Source organism: Dromiciops gliroides, chromosome 2 (genome assembly GCF_019393635.1).
Source record: "Dromiciops gliroides isolate mDroGli1 chromosome 2, mDroGli1.pri, whole genome shotgun sequence".
In the NCBI taxonomy this organism is placed as follows: Eukaryota; Metazoa; Chordata; class Mammalia; order Microbiotheria; family Microbiotheriidae; genus Dromiciops; species Dromiciops gliroides.
The window spans coordinates 246,119,247-246,139,421 of record NC_057862.1 but is presented as its reverse complement, the minus strand read 5'-3'; positions in this window follow the sequence as shown (position 1 = coordinate 246,139,421).

Genomic DNA, 20,175 nt, shown 5'->3' with positions numbered 1-20,175 from the left:
TATTCCTCTAGGAAGCAGAGATAAGGTCATATAAAGAGATTTTTTATTACCAAGGCATGCATGGAGCAGTGAAATGATAAGGCCACAAAACTACTCAGTATTTGATCTAGGAGAAAGTCAGTCTGCTTAACGCCCAAACCAGGGTTTACACAATCAACAAGAACATGTCTTCCTGTTTTAAAATAGATATAAAGATAACAAATATTTAGATATGGCTTATAGATAATTTTCATATATTCAGACCATCCCTTCTTAAGCAAAGGTATTAAATATTTGTTTCCACCTTTCCCCCCTTCCTTTTCATTTGCTGCTATTGACTTAAATCCTGCAAAGAAGTAAGGAGAAAAAGAGTTGGGAGAAGTATGAAAGAAGGCCGTGAAGAAAATCATTCTTGGTTCATAATGCAAGTCAGTGAAGATTGGGCTCTCTGAATCTTTCCCATACAGACAGAAGGAGACAATGCTACAGAGATAGTGAGGCATGGAATCCTGCAAAGTGTGAAGGGCAGAATTTCTAGAGTCCCTTGAAGACTGGAACAAAGTAGCCTGAAACTGAGACCCAGAACTGCTTATGGACAATAGAGTTGCTGATCAGCATCACCTGCATCCAGTGCCAGCAAAGTGTCTCCTGTCATCCTTTTTCTGACCAGTTGTCAAACCCCATTTTCTGGGATGAGATCTCCTGAAGCTGCTAGCTACTGTTGCCATGGCCACTGTCACAGCCAACTCTAAGGGTCTCTGATGCTGCTGACCTGGTGTGAGCTCTGGGCCTGTTACCACCTTGGTGTCAGAGACTTGCTGACCTCCCAAGTTGTCTTGAGCTGGACAAATGTTTTACCTTGATCTTTTCTTGGTTCTGCTACTCCAGAATTTAATTGGAAATGTTTTCTTTTTCTTTTTTAAAAAGTTGTTTGAAAGGGAATGTTGGGAGATTTAAGTTGGGTTGTACCCCTCCATCTTGTCTCCACCTACTGTTACACTTACTTTAAAGTTTCCCAGGGATAAAGGCAATAAGGAGAGTGTGCCCCTAATGTTGGGGGGAAATGTTTGTATTCCTGTTTTTGCTGTATCTTCTCTGTAAATATCCCTTTGTTGAAGCCAGGAGGGGAAAAAAGTTTCTATGTGGTCTCAAATGAGACTTGATTTCAGGATGAGGACTAATCCCCTTAGAATGTAACTTACATGAGTAGTGATTGTTTTATTCATTGTACTTGTTTCCTCAGCAACTATCATGGTGTAAAGCAAACAGTAAGTAATTAATAAATACTCTCTGATTGATTGGTTGAGCCTAATAATACAGAATGATCAGGAGGTTTTGAATTTATCCTCTGCATATGACCAGCAAAACTCCTGAGTGTGACTAACCACATTAAAATGTAATTGGTGGTGGTGGGGCAGCTAGGTGGCGCAGTGGATAGAGTACCAGCCCTGGATTCAGTTCAAATCTGGCCTCAGACACTTGACAACTTACTAGCTGTGTGACCCTGGGCAAGTCGCTTAACCCCAATTGCCTCACCCCCTAAAAAAATGTAATTTGGAAATGTTTAACAAAGTAAATATCTATATCTATATCTATATTTATATATACACACATACAATATAATATATTGGTGTTGTTCAATCCTTTTTCAGTCATGTCCAACCCTACCTGACCCCTTTTGGGGTTTTCTTGGCAAAGATACTGGAGTGGTTTGCCGTTTCCCTCTCCAGTGGATCCAGTGGACCCATTTTGTCAGTCATTGAAAGGTTAAGTGACTTGCACAGGGTCCCATAGCTAGGAAGTATCTGAGGGTAGACTTGAACTCAGGTCTTCCTAACTCCAGGGCCAGTGCTCTATTCACTGATTTTCCAAATCAATATGTATCCCACAGGGATCTGTCTGTTTCTATTTGAATTTGGTACTGTTTACTGCTCTAAAGATTCTGTTAGTATTTTTTTCGAAATTTTATTTTTTAACTAATACATGATTTTATCATAATACCTCAATAAATGCAGAAAAAACACCAAGAACAGTGGTAATCAAAATATCCCTAAAGGAAATACCAAAATGAAAAAAAAAACCACACAGTTTCATGAGTTTTATAATATATTGGTTTGCATACAGGAAAAATAAAAAGATGATCAATGCAGAATAAATGTTAAGTGAACAAGAAACCCTGAAAGGTTAATTATGTAATGAGTGATATGTATAAGGATACAAGTCTGAATGTATATATTCAGCAGCCTCCTCACTTACTGCATAATTAACATAAGAATGAAAAACAACTAAAGAAATGTGAAATAAGATAAAAATGTAAGAAATATAAGTGTTTTAATGATGTTGATCAATTTTGGCATTAACTATGATTATAGAATTTAGTATGTAAATATTAAGATTCAGGAATGCTTTATTTTTTCTTTAGATAAATTTATTTAATTTTATGTGCATTTGTAATTTGTCCATCCCATTGACCTTTTCCTATTGAATGAACAACAGAAAAAGAAAACTCTCACCATAAATATGTCCAGCAAAATAAATTCCCATATTGGCCATGACTGATAATCAAGCAATCTCTCTCTCTCTCTCTCGCTCTCACTCTTTCTGTATCTGTCTCTCTCTTTCTATTCCTTCTCCTCCACTTCTTCCCCCTCCTCAGCCCATTTTAAGTTAATTATCTTTTAGGCAGGAGGTGAATGAAGTATTTTGTCTTCAGTCTTCTGACCTCCTGGTTTATAATTGCATTTAATCTAATCTAGAATAGGATTCCTTATCTATAATGTTTTTAGTTAAAATTAAAAGAGAATTCAACCATTCTGGAGAGCAATTTGGAACTATGTTGTGCATACTCTTTGACTCAGCAATACTACTATTAGGTCTTTTTCCCAAAGAGATCATGAAAAAGTGAAAAGGACCCACATGTACAAAAACATAGCTGCTTTTTTGTGGTGGCAAGGAATTGGAAATTGAGGGGATGCCCATCAATTGGGGAATGACTGAACAAGTTGTGGTATATGAATGTAATGGAATACTATTGTGCTGTAAGAAAGGATGAGCAGCCAAATTTCAGAGAAACCTGGAAGGACTTACATGAACTAATAGTGAGATGAGCAGAACCAGGAGAACATTTTACACAGTATCAACAACATTGTGTGTTGATCAATTGTGATACTCTTGGCTCTTCTCAGCAATACAATGGTCAAAGGACTCATGATGGAAAATGCTCTCTAAATCCAGAAAAAAAGAACTGTGGAATCTAGATATAGATTGAACCATACTATTTCTATTTTTTTTCTTTTTTTGAGGTTTTTCCCTTTTGCTCTGATTCTTCTTTCACAACATGACTAATGCAGAAATATGTTTAATGTGATTGTACATATATAGCCTATATCAGATTGCTTGCTGTCTTGGGGAAGGGAGGGAGGGAAAAAAAATTGAAACTAGAAATCTTATAAAAACAAATGTTGAAAACTACCTCTACATGTAACTAGTAAATAATAAAATACTTTTATGAAAAAAATTAAAAGGGAAACAGGCAATGAAGGAAAATCTTTGCAACAAGTTTCTCTGATAAAGATCTTATTGCAAAATATAGGAGGAATTAATTCAATTTTTAAAACCAAGAGCTATTTACCAATAAAGAAATGGTCAAAGGATATGCACAGGTAGTTCTCAAAGGACAAAAGGCAAGCTATCAATAACCATAGGGGAAATAAGGGTGGGGTGTTTTTTTTCCAGGTCTTTATCTATAATGCTACACTATAGTAAATTGTTCTAGTTCTGTTTGCTCTGAATAAGTTTCTAGAGGTCTTCCAAGTTTGCTCTGAAATTGTCCATTTCATAATGTCTTATGGCAAAATAACATTACATTTCATTTATATGCCATAATTGGTTTAGTCTTCCCCAGGATGGGGATACCTCCCTTAGTTTCCAATTTTGGGCTACTACAAAAAAGAGCTGCTATAAATACTTTTCTTCATATGGGTCCTTTTCCTCTTTTCTTTAATATCTTTGGGGTGTAATATGCTTAGAAGTGGGATAGCTGCATCAAATAATATGTACAGTTTAGTATCTTTGGGGCTTATGGTTACAAATTCCTTTCCAGAATGGTTGAACCAAGTCACATCACACATCAATAGTGCATCAAAGTGCCCAGTTTCCCACAGCAACTTTTAACATTTTCATTTTTTGTCATCATTGCTTTGATGGGTGTGAAACAGAACCCCAGAGTTGCTTTAATTTGAGTTTGCTAAAGTATTAGTGACTTAGAGCATTTTCTTCTGTGGTTACTGATAGTTTGCATTTCTTCCTTTGAGAACTACTTGTTGATATCCTTTGACCATTTATCTCTTGGTAAGTGGCTCTTAGTTTTCTAATTGGAATCAGTTTCTTATTATAGTTTAAAAATGAGAGCTTTATTAGAGAAACATATTGCAAAGATTTTCGTTCATTAATTTGTTCCCCTTTAAATTTTAACTGCATTCTATTAGCTTATGAAAAAACTTCTGACAATTGTCAGATTTTAGAAAAGATTCCAATTCCACAATTATTGGTGGAAGTAAAGTATGATTAAGGGAGACCAATGAAGAGAAGTTTACTTGTGTCACTAGTACAGTTCTAAGGGCAGCTGAGGAGGCTGAAGCAAAGAGAATGGAGGGTCAGGAGGAGGTGGAAAAGGCCATGGTAGAAGTAACAACAGAGCTAAGGGAGGGAGAGCTCAAAGTCAAAATTGAAATCAAAGTTATAGCAATTATTGGAATGGAGAGCTATGATTGTTAAGTAGGCTATAGTGGTTAGCAGGGCCAGGTCCACTCTCTTCATGAGTGCTATGTATATAAACCAGGTTTTAGCTATAGTTAGGACAGTATAATTATAGAAAGACTTCAAATTATTGTGCTGGTCATGAAAAATATCTATATGGCATATTGGGATGTTCATGTGGCACAAAGCAGCATGCTTAATATTCAGAGAGGCTGCATATATTTTATATGAAAATACTCTAGCTGAATACTAAAATTATGTACCAATTTTAACTTTCCAAACCTTCTGTGGCTTGTTCAATATGAGTATTATTTAAAATTCACCTTTGGAAAATGTGGAATATACATAAATTTCTAGTTGTAGTAGACAGTCTGCAGTATGGGAAATATAAGAATTTTTTAAAATTTGAAATTGATTTTCATGAATGAATATGAACATTTCCATTTGCAAAGTATAGAAAGAAAGGATTCCATACAAAGGAAACAGTTAACCTAATACACACACACACACACACATATATATATGCGTGTGTGTGTATGTATATGTATATACATATATACACATATGTATATAATTTTTTTAAAAGAATACAGCAAATTCAATGTGGTAATTACAAGGCAGCTTTTTTTTTGCCTGTGTCCCCTTGTGAACTTCTTTCTCCTCTCTTCTGTATATATATTTTTTTGGTTTTGGTTTTGGTTTGTTTGTTTGTTTTGTTTTTTTTAGTGAGGCAATTGGGGTTAAGTGACTTGCCCAGGGTCACACAGCTAGTAATTGTTAAGTGTCTGAGGCCAGATTTGAACTCAAGTACTCCTGACTCCAGGGCCAGTGCTCTATCCACTACACCACCTAGCTGCCCCTCTTCTGTATATTTTTATTGCTTTATTGATATTTTTCTTTCTTTTTTTATATCACTATCACTATTTTCACTTCCCCATAACATGCATAATTTTATAATTGGAAAAAATCTTATGTCATTAAGTCCTGTTGAGGAAATTGGGGTTTTTATTTTCAGTTCCAAATTCTTTTCACTTCCAGATCCCCCTCCACCCATTGAGAAAATATTCAACATGATACCCAATATACATGTGAAGTTACATAAAACATATTTCCATATTAGCCATGTTGCAAAAAAAAAAAGCAAGAAAAATAAAGTTTGAAAATGTGTCTTAACCTGTACTCAGAGTTCATCAGTTCTATTTCTGGAGGTGGACAGTAATTTTCATCATGTGTCCTTTGGCATTGTCATGGATTATTGTATTAATAAGAGTAATTAAGTCTTTTATACTTGATTATCATTACCATATTGCTGTTATTTTGTACAATATTCTTCTGGTTCTGCTCACCTCACTCTCCATCAGTTCATATAAATCTTCCAAGGTTTTTCTGGAACCATCTTCTTTGTCATTTCTTACAGAACAAAACTAGTCAATCACAATCAAACACCACAACTTGTTTAGCCATTCTCCAGTTGATGGGCATCTCTTCAGTTTACAAATCTTTGACACCATGAAAAGAGCTAATAAAAATGTTATTGTATATATGGGTCCTTTTCCTTTTTTTCTTTGATCTCTTTGGGATACAGACCTAGCAATGAAATTGTTGGTTCAAAGGATATAAACAGTTTTATAGCCCCGTGTCCTGGATCTCTTTGGGCATAGTTCCAAATTGTTCTCCAGAATGGTTGGACTATTTCACAACTCTACCAACAAAGCATCAGTGTTCTTATTTTTCCACATCTCCTTCAGCATTTGTCATTTTGCTTTTCTGTAATGTTATCCAGTCTCATAAGTGTGGGTTGGTACCTCAGAGTTGTTTTTATTTGCATTTCTCTAATTATTATATTTGCATATTCCTTAATTATAATTTGGAGCATTTTTATATGACTATTGATAGCTTTGATTTCTTTTTCTGAAAACTGCCTGTTCATATCCTTTGACCATTTATTAATTGGGCAATGGCTCTAATTTTTATAAATTTGGTTCAGTTCTCTATATATTTGAGAAATGAGACCTTTATTGAGAAACTTGCTGTAAAATCTACCCCCACCTCCATCCCCAGTTTCCTGCTTTCCTTATAATTTTGGCTGCATTTTCTTTGTTTGAAATGCTGATTATTATTATTATTATTATTATTTGTGGGACAATGAGAATTAAGTGACTTGCCCAGGGTTGCATAGCTAGTAAGTATCAAGTGTCTGAGGCTGGATTTGAACTCAGGTCCTCCTGAATCCAGGTCTGGTGCTTTATCTACTGTGCCATCTATGGTGATTATTTTTACAGGTTTATTTTACATCCTGCTACTTTACTGATTTTTTCTATTTTTCTTGTTCAATATCATAGGTTCTCTAAGTGATCTATGTAATTCTACCAAAATGATAATTTTGTTTCTTTTTTTGCCTATTTCAATTTGTCTTGTCATTGCTTTATGTAGCATTTCTATATGTACATCAAATTATGACAATAGACAACCCTGATTTAAACATAATATTATTGTAAAGGCCTCTAGCATTTGCCCATTACAGATAATACTACCTGTTGGTTTTGAATAGATAACTACTGACCATATTAAGGAAATGTCCATTTATTTCTGTTTTCTAGTATTTTGTAACATGTGTTGTATTTTGTAAAAAACTTTTTCTGCATCTATTGATAAAATCTTGTTCTCATTTTTATTATAGTTTTTAATATTGAACCTATATTTTCATATAAATTAATAATAGTTCATAGTCTTTAAAAATGTTGCTGTAGCCTCTTTACTAATATTTTACTTAGCATTTTTGCAACCATATTCACTAGAGACATAGCTATATAATTTTAAAATTTTATTTCTCCATGATTTGGCATCAGGGCCATGTTTGTTTCATATAAGGAGTTTGGAGGGATGCCATCTTTTCCCAATTTTTGTAAGTAATTTAGGTTAAAATCAACTTAATAGCCGTTTGATAGAATACATTAGTAAAACCATTTCATTCCAGGTCCTTTGTCCTTGAGAATTCATTTATAGCTCTTTCAATTTATTTTTCAGAGATAAAGTCATTTAAATTGTTTATTTCTTACTATGTTAACCTAGAGATTTTAAAGTTGATAAATCTAATTATTTCACTTGTTATAAGCCTTTTCCATATAATTGGGAAAAATTGTTTCTGATAATTTCCTTTATTTCCTCTTGATTTGTTCTGGACTATTTTACATTTTTGATATTGGCCATTTGGTTTTCTTTTTTATCTCAGTAGATAATGATTTATCTATATTATTATGCCTTTTTAAAAAAAATGTGCTCCTAGTTTTATCACTTGACGAGCTTCTTGGTTTTCAGTTTTGCTTCTCTCTGATTTTCAGAAAATCTATTTTTGTTTTCATTTGGGGTTTTTTATTTGTTGCTAATCTAATTTTTGTAGTTGCATATCCAATTCACTGACCTGTTCTTTTTAACTTATTTAATTGATGAAAATGTTTAGAGGAACATTTTCTGCTAAAGATTGTTTTGGCTGCATTCCAAAAGTTTTGGTATATTGCCTTTTTGTCATCATTTTATTTACTAAAAATATCTATTGTGTCTATGACTTGCTGTATGACTCACCAATTATTTAGGATTAAATTATAGTCTCCATCAAGGTTGAACCAGTTCTTCAAGAGCCCCTTATGAATTATAATTTTATTGTTTCATATTTCATGAAAATGTGCTTAATAGTTCTGCTTCTCTGCATTCATAAAGTTTTTATTGCTTGGCACACAATTTTTATATGAGTTCCAAATGCAGTAAGAAACAAGTATAATTATTTCAAGTACCATTCAGCAACAAACATATATCTACGATATCTATTCTTGCATTCTATTCCAGTTCCTAATTTTTCTTATCTTTTTGTCACATTTTTCTAGATCTGAAAGTGGAACATTAAGTGGTCTATTTAAAATTTTCTGTATTTTTCTCCCTGTATTTTAATTAATTTTTCCTTTAAGAATGTAGATTCTATGCCATTTGATGTGCATAACATATGTGTGTATATGTATATATATGTATATATAAAATATCATTGCATGGTGCTTATTAAGCATATTATGATGTTTTAAGTATAAAAGTTTTAAATATAGTTTAAATACAGTTTATTCACATATCTATTTTTGCTTTTGCCTTGTCTGATATCATGACTGCTACCTCCTTATTTGGCGGGGCGGGGAAGGGTTCACTGAGGCACATTATTCTTCTCCAATTCATTTTAACTCTGTAGGAATCTGTTTCAAGTGTGTTTCTTGTATGTAGTGTTGGATTCTGCTTTCTGTTCCATTCTTCTAACCTCCTCAAATTTTGTAGATGATTTCATACCATTTAGTTATGATCAAGAATTGTTTCCCTTGATCATATTGTCTTATACCCACCTTCTTAACAATGAAGGTAGTATAAGTAACAGAATGTGATCAACACTAGTAACTTATGGTACCACTCCTCTAACGCTCCTTTCTTCACTGAGGCCAGATCCTAATCATTGGTTCTTATATAGTTTTTCTTTCCTTTTGGTTTCCCCTGCTACCACCTTAAAATCCACCATTTGAATATAGAACTATACTCAGCTTTTCAGGTGTTATTCTTGCTTATAAAGGCCAGTGTCTTTTGCTTTTTGGAATATTGTATTACAAGATTTCCTCTCTTTTAATGTAGCTGCTTTAAGGTCTTGTATGATCCTGACTATAGTTCCTGGGCACCTGGTCCTTTTTTTTTCCTAGCTTCTTGCATTTTTTCCTTTGATTTGAAAATTCTGGATTTTGGCTATAACAAGTCCAGACATTCTCAATTTAGAGCTTCTTTTATGAGGTGACCAATAGATTCTTTGTATTTTCATTTTTGCTCCTGGTTCTAATAGAACTTGGCAGTTTTCTTTTTAAATTTCTTACATATGGTTCTTGAAATATATTTTTTCTTTTTTAATCATAATAGTATTTTATTATTTTTCAGTTACATGTAAAGATAGTTTGTTTTCAACATTTGTTTTTATAAGATTTTTAGTTTCAAATTTTTCTCCCTCCATCCCCCCTGCTCTCTCCCCAAGATAGAAAGCAATCTGATATAGGTTATATATGTACAACTACATTAAACACATTTCTGCATAAGTCATGTTGTGAAAGAAGAATCAGAACAAAAGGGAAAAAAAACTCAGAAAAGGAAAAAAACAACAACAAAAGTGGAAATATATGGTTCAATCTGCATTTATATTCCACCATTTTTTTCTTCTGGATGTGGAGAACATTTTCCATCATGAGCCCTTTGGAATTGTCTGGAATCATTGTATTGCTGAGAAGAGCTAAGTCTATTACAGTTGATCATTGCGCAATGTTGCCGCTCTGTGTACAATGTTCTCCTGGCTCTGCTCAGTTCACTTAGGATCAGTCCAGTTAAGTCTTTCCAGGTTTTTCTGAAATCTGCCTGATCATCATTTCTTATAGCACAATAGTATTCTATTACATTCATATACCACAACTTGTTTAACCATTCTCCAATTGATGGGCATTCCCTCGATTTCCAATGCTTTGTCACCACAAAGAGAGCTGCTATAAATATTTTTGTACATGTGGGTTTTTTTCCCTTTTGTATGATCTCTTTGGGATACAGACCTTGTAATGGTATTATGGGATCAAAGGATATGAACAGTCCCAAAGCCCTTTGGGCATAGTTCCAAATTGTTCTCCAGAATGGTTGGATCAGTTCACAACTCCACCAACAATGCAATTCCAATTTTTCCACATCCTCCAACATCCAATATTTTCCATTTTTGTCATATTAGCCAATCTGAGAGGTGTGAGGTGGTACCTCAGAATTGTTTTAATTTGCATTTCTCTAATCAGTGATTTAGAGCATTTTTTTCATATGGCAATAGATAGCTTTAATTTCTTCATCTGAGAACTGCCTGTTCATTTCCTTTAACCATTTCTCAATTGCAGAATGACTTGCATTCTTATGAATCTGATTTAGTTCCCTATATATTTTAGAAATGAGGTCTTTATCAGAATCACTGACTGTAAACATTGTTTCCCAGTTTTCTGCCTTCCTTCTAATTTTGGTTACATTGCTTCTGTTTGTAAAAAACAACAACAACAACAACAACAACAAAACCTTTTTAATTTAATGTAATAAAAATCATCCACTTTGCATTTCATAATATTCTCTATCTCTTATTTGGTTATAAATTCTTTTCCTCTCCATAGATCTTAGAGGTAAACCATTCCTTCTTCTCCTAGTTTACTTAAGGTATCACCCTTTATGTTTAAGTCATGTACCCATTTTGACCTTATTTTGGTAAATGGTGTAAGATGTTGGTCTATTCCTAGCTTCTGTCATACTATATTCCAGTTTTCCCAGCAGTTTTTGTCAAATAGTGAGTTCATATCCCAGAAGCTACTCTTTGGGTTTATCAAACAGTAGATTACTATAGTCATTTATTACAGAGTCTTCTGTGTCTAAACTATTTCATTGATCTACCAGTCTATTTCTTAACCAGTACCAAATAGTTTTTGTGTGTGTGTGTGTTTTTGCAGGGCAATGAGGGTTAAGTGACTTGCCCAGGGTCACACAGATAGTAAATGTCAAGTGTCTGAGGCCGGATTTAAACTCAGGTCCTCCTGAATCCAGGGCCAGTGCTTTATCCACTGTGCCACCTAGCTGCCCCCACCAAATAGTTTTAATGACTACTACTTTATAGTATAGATTCAGATTTGGTACTCCTATCCCACCTTACTGTGCATTTTTTTCATTAGTTCCCTTGATATTCTTCACTTTTTGTTCTTCCAGATGAATTTTGTTATTATTTTTCTAGCTCTATAAAATAATTCTTAGGTATTCTGATTGGTATGGCACTGAATAAGTAAATTAATTTAGGCAGAATTGTCATTTTTATTATATTAACTTGGCCTATTCATGAGCAATTGATATTTTCCCAGTTATTTAGATCTGATTTGATTTGTGTGAAAAAAGTTTTGAAATTGTATTCATAGAGTTCCTGGGTTTGTCTTAGGATGTAGACTCCCAAGTATTTTATATTATCTACTGTTACTTTAAATGGAATTTCTCCTTCTATCTCTTACTGCTGAATCTTGTTGGTCACTTATAGAAATGCTGATGATTTATGTGGATTTATTTTATATCCTGATGCTTTTCTAAAGTTATTGTTTCAAGTAGTTTTTGAGTTGATTCTCTAGGATTCTCTAAGTATACCATCATATCATCTGCAAAGAGTGCTAGTTTTGTTTCCTCTTTGCTTATTCTAATTCCTTTAATTCCTTTTTCTTCTCCTATTGCTAAAGCTAACATTTCTAGTACACTATTAAATAATAGAGGTGATAATGGACATCCCTATTTCACCCCTGATCTTACTGGGTATGCCTTTAATTGATCTCCATTACATATAATGTTTGCTGATGGTTTTAGGTAGATACTGCTTATTATTTTAAGGAAAGCTCCATTTATTCCTATGTTCTCTAGTGGGGTTTTTTGGTTTTGTTTTGTTTTTTGTAGGGCAATGGGGGCCAAGTGACTTGCCCAGGGTCACACAGCTAGCAAGTGCCAAGTGTCTGAGGCCAGATTTGAACTCAGGTCCTCCTGAATCCAGGACTGGTGTTTTATCCACTGCACCACCTAGCTTCCCCCTAGTGTTTTTAATAGGAATGAGGGCTGTATTTTGTCAAAAAGCTTTTTCTGCATCTATTGAGATAATCACACGATTTTGGTTAGTTTTGTTATTGATGTGGTTGATTATGTTGATAGTTTTACTAATGTTGAATCAGCCCTACATCCCTGGTATAAATTCCACCTTGTCATATGTATTATCCTGGTGATAAATTGCTGTAATCTCCTTGCTAATATTTTATTTAAGATTTTTCCATCAATATTCATTAGGGAAATTGGTCTATAATTTTCTTTCTCTGTTTTGGCCCTGCCTGATTTATGTATAAACACCATATTTGTGTCATAAAAGGAATTTGGTAGAACTCCTTCACCTATTTTTCCAATAATAAAAAATGTTTAGCAGAAGATTTTTTTCTTAGGGAGTTCATTGATGGCTTGTTCAATTTCTTTTAATAAAACGTGGCTATTCAGGTCCTTTATTTTCTCTTCAGTTAATCTGGGCAATTCGTATTTTTTTAAATATTCATTCATTTCATTTAGATTGTCAAATTTATTATTTATACAGTTGGGCAAAATAAGTCCTAATTATTGCTTTAATTTCCTCTTCATTGGTGGTAAATTCACCACTTTCATTTTTGATACTGGTAATTTAGTTTTCTTCTTTTTTTTAAATCAAATTTGATATTTTATTGATTTTTTTCATAAAACCAGCTCTTAGTTTTATTTATTAATTCCATGGTTTTCTTACTTTCAATTTTATTAATCTCTCCTTTGATTGTCACAATTTCTAATTAAGTATTTGGAGATTTTTAATTTGTTCTTTTTCTAGCTTTTTTAGTTGCAGGACCAATTTATTGATCTCCTCTTTCTCTTTTTTATTTATGTAAGCATTTAGAAATATAAAATTTCCCCTAAGAACTGCTTTGGCTGCATCCCATAAGTTTTGGTAGGTTATCTCATTGTTGTAATTCTCTTGGATAAAGTTATCGATTGTTTCTATGATTTGTTGTTTAACCCACTTTTTCTTTAGGATGAGATTAATTAGTTTCCAATTAATTTTCATTCTATCTTTCCATGGCTCTTTATTACATGTAATTTTTATTGCATCTTGATCTGAAAAGGATGCATTTACTATTTCTGCCTTTCTACATTTGACTGTGAGGTTTTTGTGCCCTAATACATGGTCAATTTTTGTGTATGTTCCATGTACCACTGAGAAAAAAGTATATTCCTTTCTATCCCCATTCAGTTTTCTCCAGAAGTCTATCATATCCAACTTTTCTAAAATTCTATTCACCTCTTTAACTTTTTTCTTATTTTGTGGTTACATTTATCTAGTTCTGAGGGGGGAAGGTTAAGATCCCCCGCTAGTATAGTTTTGCTACCTATTTCCTCTTGTAACTCATTTAACTTGTTCTCTAAGAATTTTGATGCTATACCACTTGGTGCATACATGTTTAGTATTGATTACTTCATTGTCCATGATACCTTTTAGCAAGATGCAGTTTCTTTCCTTATCTCTTTTAATTAGATCCATAAGGATTGGTACCCCTGTTTTTTTTTTTTACTTCAGCTGAAGCTAACCTATTTTGCTCCAACCTTTTACCTTTACTTTGTGTGTATCTCTCTGCTTCAAATGTGTTTTTCATAAACAACATATTGTAAAGTTCTGGTTTTTAATGCACTCTGCTATTCACTTCCATTTTATGAAAGAGTTCATAGTGTTCACATTCACAGTTATGATTATTTTTCTCCATCCTATTTTCCCCTTTGTTTGTACTTTTTTTTTCTTCTTTCACCCTATTCCTCCTCACCAGCATTTTGCTTCTGACCACTGCCTCCCTCAATCTGCCCTCCCTTTTATCAGGCCCCACCCTTTTCTTTCCCCTTTCCTCTCCTGCTTCTGTCCTCCCTTCTATCAGTCCCCCCCTTTTCCCTTACCCTTTTACTTCCCTAAAGGGTAAGCTAAATTTCTTTATCCAAATGACTGTATATGTTATTCCCTCTTTGAATCAAATCTGATGGGAGTAAGGTTGAAACAATGCTCACCCCTCCCATTTTTCCCTCTATAGTAATAGATATTTTGTGCTTCTTCATATGATCTAATTAACCCCCTTCAACCTCACCTGTTCTCTTCTTCCCATATTTTCCTTTTTCACCCATTAATTTTCTTTGTATAATCACATCGAAGTTAATTTATAGGGGGAAGCTAGATGGCACAGTGGATAGATCACCTGCCCTGGATTCAGGAGGTCCTGAGTTCAAATAAGGCCTCAGACACTTACTAGGTGAGTGACATTGGGCAAGTCACTTAACCCTCATTGCCCCACAAAAAAACAAAAAACAAACAAAAAAGTTAATTTATACTTATACCCTCTATGTATACTCCTTCTATCTGCCCAAATAGAGATACAGTTCTCAAGAATTATAAGTATTATCTTCCCATGTAGGGATATAAACAGTTTTTGGAATTGAATTGAATAAGTTTTTAACCTTATTCCTTTCTATCCCCATTCAGTGAAGATCAAATTTTCTGTTCAGTTCTGGTCTTTTCATCAGGAAATCTTGAAAGTCCCCTATTTCATTGAATGTCCATCTTTTCCTCTGAATGATAATGATCAATTTTGCTGAAGTTGATTCTTGGTCACAATCCAAGCTTCTTTACTTTCTGGAATATCATATTCCAAGCCTTCTGATCCTTTAATGTTGAAGCTTCCAGATCCTGTGCAATCCTGACAGTGACACCATGATATTTAAATTGTTTCTTTCTGGCTGCTTACAGTATTTTTTCCTTCACCTGATAATTCTGGAATATGGCTGCAATATTCCTTAGAGTTTTCCTTTTGGGGTCTCTTTCAGGAGGTGATCAGTGGATTCTTTCTTTCTTTTTTTTTTAGAATGGAATATCAACTTTATTGTTTCCTAAAGGATTCTGTAAAAAGCAAGAGGTTTGACAAAGTTTGTTTATTTTTTAAAAATGTAAACTTCAAAATTGCTCCTATGCATATAAAGAAATGCAGAAGGGGTGGCGAGGTGGAACAGTGGATAAAGCACTGGCCCTGGATTCAGGAATACCGGAGTTCAAATCCGGCCTCAGACACTTGACACTTACCAGCTGTGTGACCCTAGGCAAGTCACTTACCCCCCATTGCCCTGCAAAAAAACCCCCAAAAAACAAAATCAAAAACAAAAAAACTAAAACTAAAACAAACAAAAAAAGAAATGCAGAAATGCCCCACTGTCACTGGTAATCATCATCAAAATGCCTCTTGTTTTAGCTATTCTGAGTGCATTTCTTCTTTTTTTTTTTTTTAAGTATTTTATTATTTTCCAGTTACATGTAAGGATAGTTTTCAACATTTGTTTTCATGGGATTTTTAGTACCAAATTTTTCTCCCACCCTCCCCCATTTGGCCAATTGTATTTTTTAAGAAATTGTTTTCTTCAGTCAATTTTTGTGCTTCTTTTTCCTAGGTGTTGACTCTTTTTTCTTAGTTTTCTTGAATAACTCTTCATTTCTCTCATTTCTTTTTCCATTTTTTCTTCTATGTATCTTATTTTTTAAATCCTTTTTGAACTCTTCCAAGAAGATTTTTTTGATCTTGAGACCAATTCATCTTCCCCTTTGAGGATTCACTTGTAGGCATTTTGACAGTATTGTCCTCATCTGAGTTTGTGTTTTGGTCTTCCTTGTCGACATAGAAACTCCCAATGGTATAGGCCCTTTTCTGTTTCTTATTCATATTATAACCTATTTTTTTAACTTTTAAAGTTGAGGTCTTCTCCTTGGGTACAGGGGCCACTGTTGCAAGCTTCTTATGGCGGGGGGCAGGGGAGGGGGAGGGGGTAGGGCATGGTCATTGGCTTTCTGCTCTGAAACCTCTGTGGCTTCTAGATTCCTCACTGCCCTGGGCTTGCTCCCTGCACTGGGGTGGCTTGGCCTAGTCGTGCCTGTCCTGTGGGTGGTTCTCTAACTGGAACTTTGCCTTCTCAGCCAGGGCTGGTGGTGGGTTGTGCCACCAGCCTGTTGAGCCAGGATCAAGGGGCCTCAGATGCTAATATGTGCTGTGGCCAAGAGCCTCCTGCTGACTTGCCCAGACTCCCTATGCACTGTGCTGCACTCCCCTCTTGCCCAAGTGAGACCGACCTTTCCTGAAGTCTTCTAAATTATCTCAAGTTGGAAGACTGTGTCTCCCAGTCTTTTTGCAGATTCTGTAGTTCCAGAATCCATTTAACAGCTTGATTTAATGTTGTTTTTGAGGGAAATTTGGGAGAGCTCAGGCAACTTCCTGGCTTCTCTCTGTCATCTTGGCTCTGCCCCAAAATATAAATTTTTGAACATGGTTTTCAGGGAGGTGTAACGATTGGAATGACGCCACCTGCTGGAGACTTACTGTAGAAAAGCTCCGCCATGAAGTGAAGGTCTTTGAGGGCAAGAACAGGAGTCTTTTTTTTGGCGTCAGAAAGTGATGTCTGCTCGTGGGAGGAAGAAGTGGGGATACTGACGCTCTGGCTGGGGCTCTTTTCCTGGGGACTGGTAGAGAGCACAGCTAGAAATGTGCTCTCCCTTTAATAGATAGATGAATGTAGGCCTTTCTCTCTCTCTTTACCAAATTCTAATTCTCCTTAATAAATGCTTAAAAGTCGAACTCTTGCTAAAGATTATAATTTATTGGTGACCACTCATTAGATATTTTAGACAGACTAGCTAGAATTTTAGCTTTATCAGAGGTTGGTGCTTCTTACATTTTCTGAATTCTGAAAAAGTATGTTTTCTATAGAACAGTCTTCATAGTGAGTGCATCTCTTTCCATGGGTACTTAGGTTTTCCAGTTATAGGAATAAATCAACATTGGTTTATTGCTAAAATTGAAAAACAACCATTTTATTTTAATAAGTTGTTATATCATGCCAATTGACACAATGTAGCTGATAGAGATTGGTGGATCACATGGTGATCAATCACCATTATTTTGTTTTTTTGGTCAAAATCCATGTAACTCATTCAGAAAAAAAGTATGTATACTCTTCTCCCTTTTTGTTTTAGATCGGGGGGAGGGGAGAAGATAGATCTTCCCCCAGAACTTGCTCACATAGTTTAGAGGGGGGAAAAGGAACTGAAAAAGATAAAATACACCTTGAAATTTATTTCCAAGACCAAGAACTGAAAAATCAAAGCATTTTAGAACACCAAAGCAATCTGAATCTAAATCAAGTGAAAAAAGTTACAACTGCTTTATAAAAGTTGTTTTTCACAGCTCATAGCAATAATTTTGATTAAATAATATCATACCAATTTATATTAATTTTCTATTCCTTTCCAAAAATCTCAGAGGTTCTATTTGAATTTTCTATGGACTTCCTCTTCTTCTTCTGGATTTACCTCTTGGTAAACTCAAATTTTTTCAACTCATTACACACGTGAATATGTATATTTAAACACATACATGTATATATATGTATGTATATACACACACACACATACACATATATGTTTGCTCATATCTCTAGTCTGTTTCTGAATTGGATCAGGTTCTATTCACTCCTAGAGTGGTCAGGCCCTGTTTGGTTCTGTGCCCTCTGTAGTGTGGATAGTTATGAATGTGGTAACTAGCACTAGCCCTGTAATCTTCAGGAATTCCTTACGTCTGGCTCAATCTGGCTGTCTTATGCACACCCTTTCCCCCTACCCCCCATCTTATTAATAACTCTAAGTTGTTTCCACTGTCTCCTCTACCTGTTCCACCCTCCATATTCTCTCTCTCTCTCTCTCTCTCTCTCTCTCTCTCTCTCTCTCCACAATCCTCAACAAGGAGTTGGTTTAGTCTCTTGCTACAGATTTGTCACCCCCTAACTGGATGCTATTTGTGTTAACAGGTGTCCCAAAAGATCTAAAATGCTGCTCTTCCAGCTTCCTACTGTTACCTAGCCACAATCTGATTGGGTGCTATACTGGCCTTGCCTCCTGCTGTGGTTCTACCTTCCCTAGTTTGTCTTAGGTCATAGCCTCAACAGGCTCCTGACAGTCTTTCTGGGTAGCGTTGGACTGAATAAAGCATATAGTTGTTTCTCTTTATCATTGTTCCTTCTGATGCTTTTTGGTTTTTTTTGGTGAGGCAATTGGGTTAAGTGACTTGCCCAGGGTCACACAGCTAGTAATCATTAAGTGTCTGAGGTCAGATTTGAAATCAGGTCCTCCTGAATCCAGGGCCGGTGCTCTATCCACTGAGCCACCTAGCTGCTCCTGATGCATTTTTAGCAAAGGAAGAAAGGAAAGAAGGAAAGAGGAAAGAAAAGAAGAAAAAGGAAGGCAAGTATTTATTAAGCACCTACTATGTGTATCTGGCACTGTACAAAGCACTTTACAAATATTATTTGATCCTCACAACAACTCTTGGAAGTAGGTGTTGTTATTATTATCCTCATTTCACATGAGCACACTAAGGTAGCAGATATTAAGTAACTTGCTCAGGGTTATACATCTAATATCTGAGGACAGATAAATTCAGGTCTTCTCAACTCCAGGTCTATGGACTATGCACTGAATTACTTAGCTGCCTCTATTTGAATGTTTATAGATTTGGGCTCATCCACATTCTCTCATGTCACCAACTTCATCAGTAAAGCAGTAATTATAAAACTAGTTAGTACTGGCCAGCACCTACTTAAGACCTTCTCTGCTAAGGTTCCTCCCCTCCTTTTCAACTTACAGATCACATTTAGCTTGGAACTGCAAGTCCCAGACAGAGGAGATTCCTTTCTCTAATATCACATTTTTGTAAACTCCTTCTGAGAAAGGTTCAAGTGATTTCCCTTCTCCTGGGTGAAGACCATAGCCACATCTTTGAACATCTGACTCCCATCAGTCATTGGCTGCCAAAGGAACATGAGGCACTCCAGCTCCCCCAAAGCTCGCTCTTCTTGAGGAAGGCAGAGTCCTTTGGATCAATCAATGCCTCCTAAGAGAGCCTCTATCTATCTATCATCTATCTATCTATCTATCTATCTATCTATCTATCTATCTATCTATCTATCTATCTATCTATCTATCTATCTATCTATCTATCTATCTATCTATCATCTATATTTTAGGTTCTGTGGCAGGCAGAGTCCTGTGTTGAAGGAATCTGTATTTGTCAAAGAAAGATGCCAATGAATTTAATAGGCTAAAGGGCAATGATTTTGAGGATTTTCTTAAAACTAAGCTTAGCTTCTTGGCTTGAGCATGGTCTCTTCAATGTTCTGGTTGTACAGACAAGAATAACTCCTTTTAATTGTTTTATGATGTGTCATACATTTCAGGAAACAAATTGTTATTTTACTATATTTGGGGGGCATTCTTTGGGAATCTAATGTATCATAAGGTATTTTACGTGTCTTGATTACCATATATTATTAGTTATCCCAGGTTTGGAAATTCAAAAAAAAAATTAAACAAAAAGACATGTTCTAAATCAGCAAAGATAACCAGCATTTTGCCGAAGAGGGTTAGCCATACAGTCACCACAACATACATAGCAGTCAAGTCCTTAGCTAATGCTGTGTCGTTTTCTGGGCCCTGTCCAAAGTCTGCCAATTTTTTCTCTTTCTCCATCTTAACTCCTTTTCCACCAGTTATTCACTGCCTTTAGCTTGCTTGTTTCTAAGACATTATCTTTAATATTGTCCTGCAATTCATGGCATGGCTCAGGAACTTCTTGCCTATTCCTCATCTTCACAGCTTAGAAGCCCTAAGCATCCTTTTCTGTGGCTTCCAACAGAACTTGGTTTTATTAGATGTTTGTCATACGTACATCTTAATAATTTTCTTCAGTGGGGGTA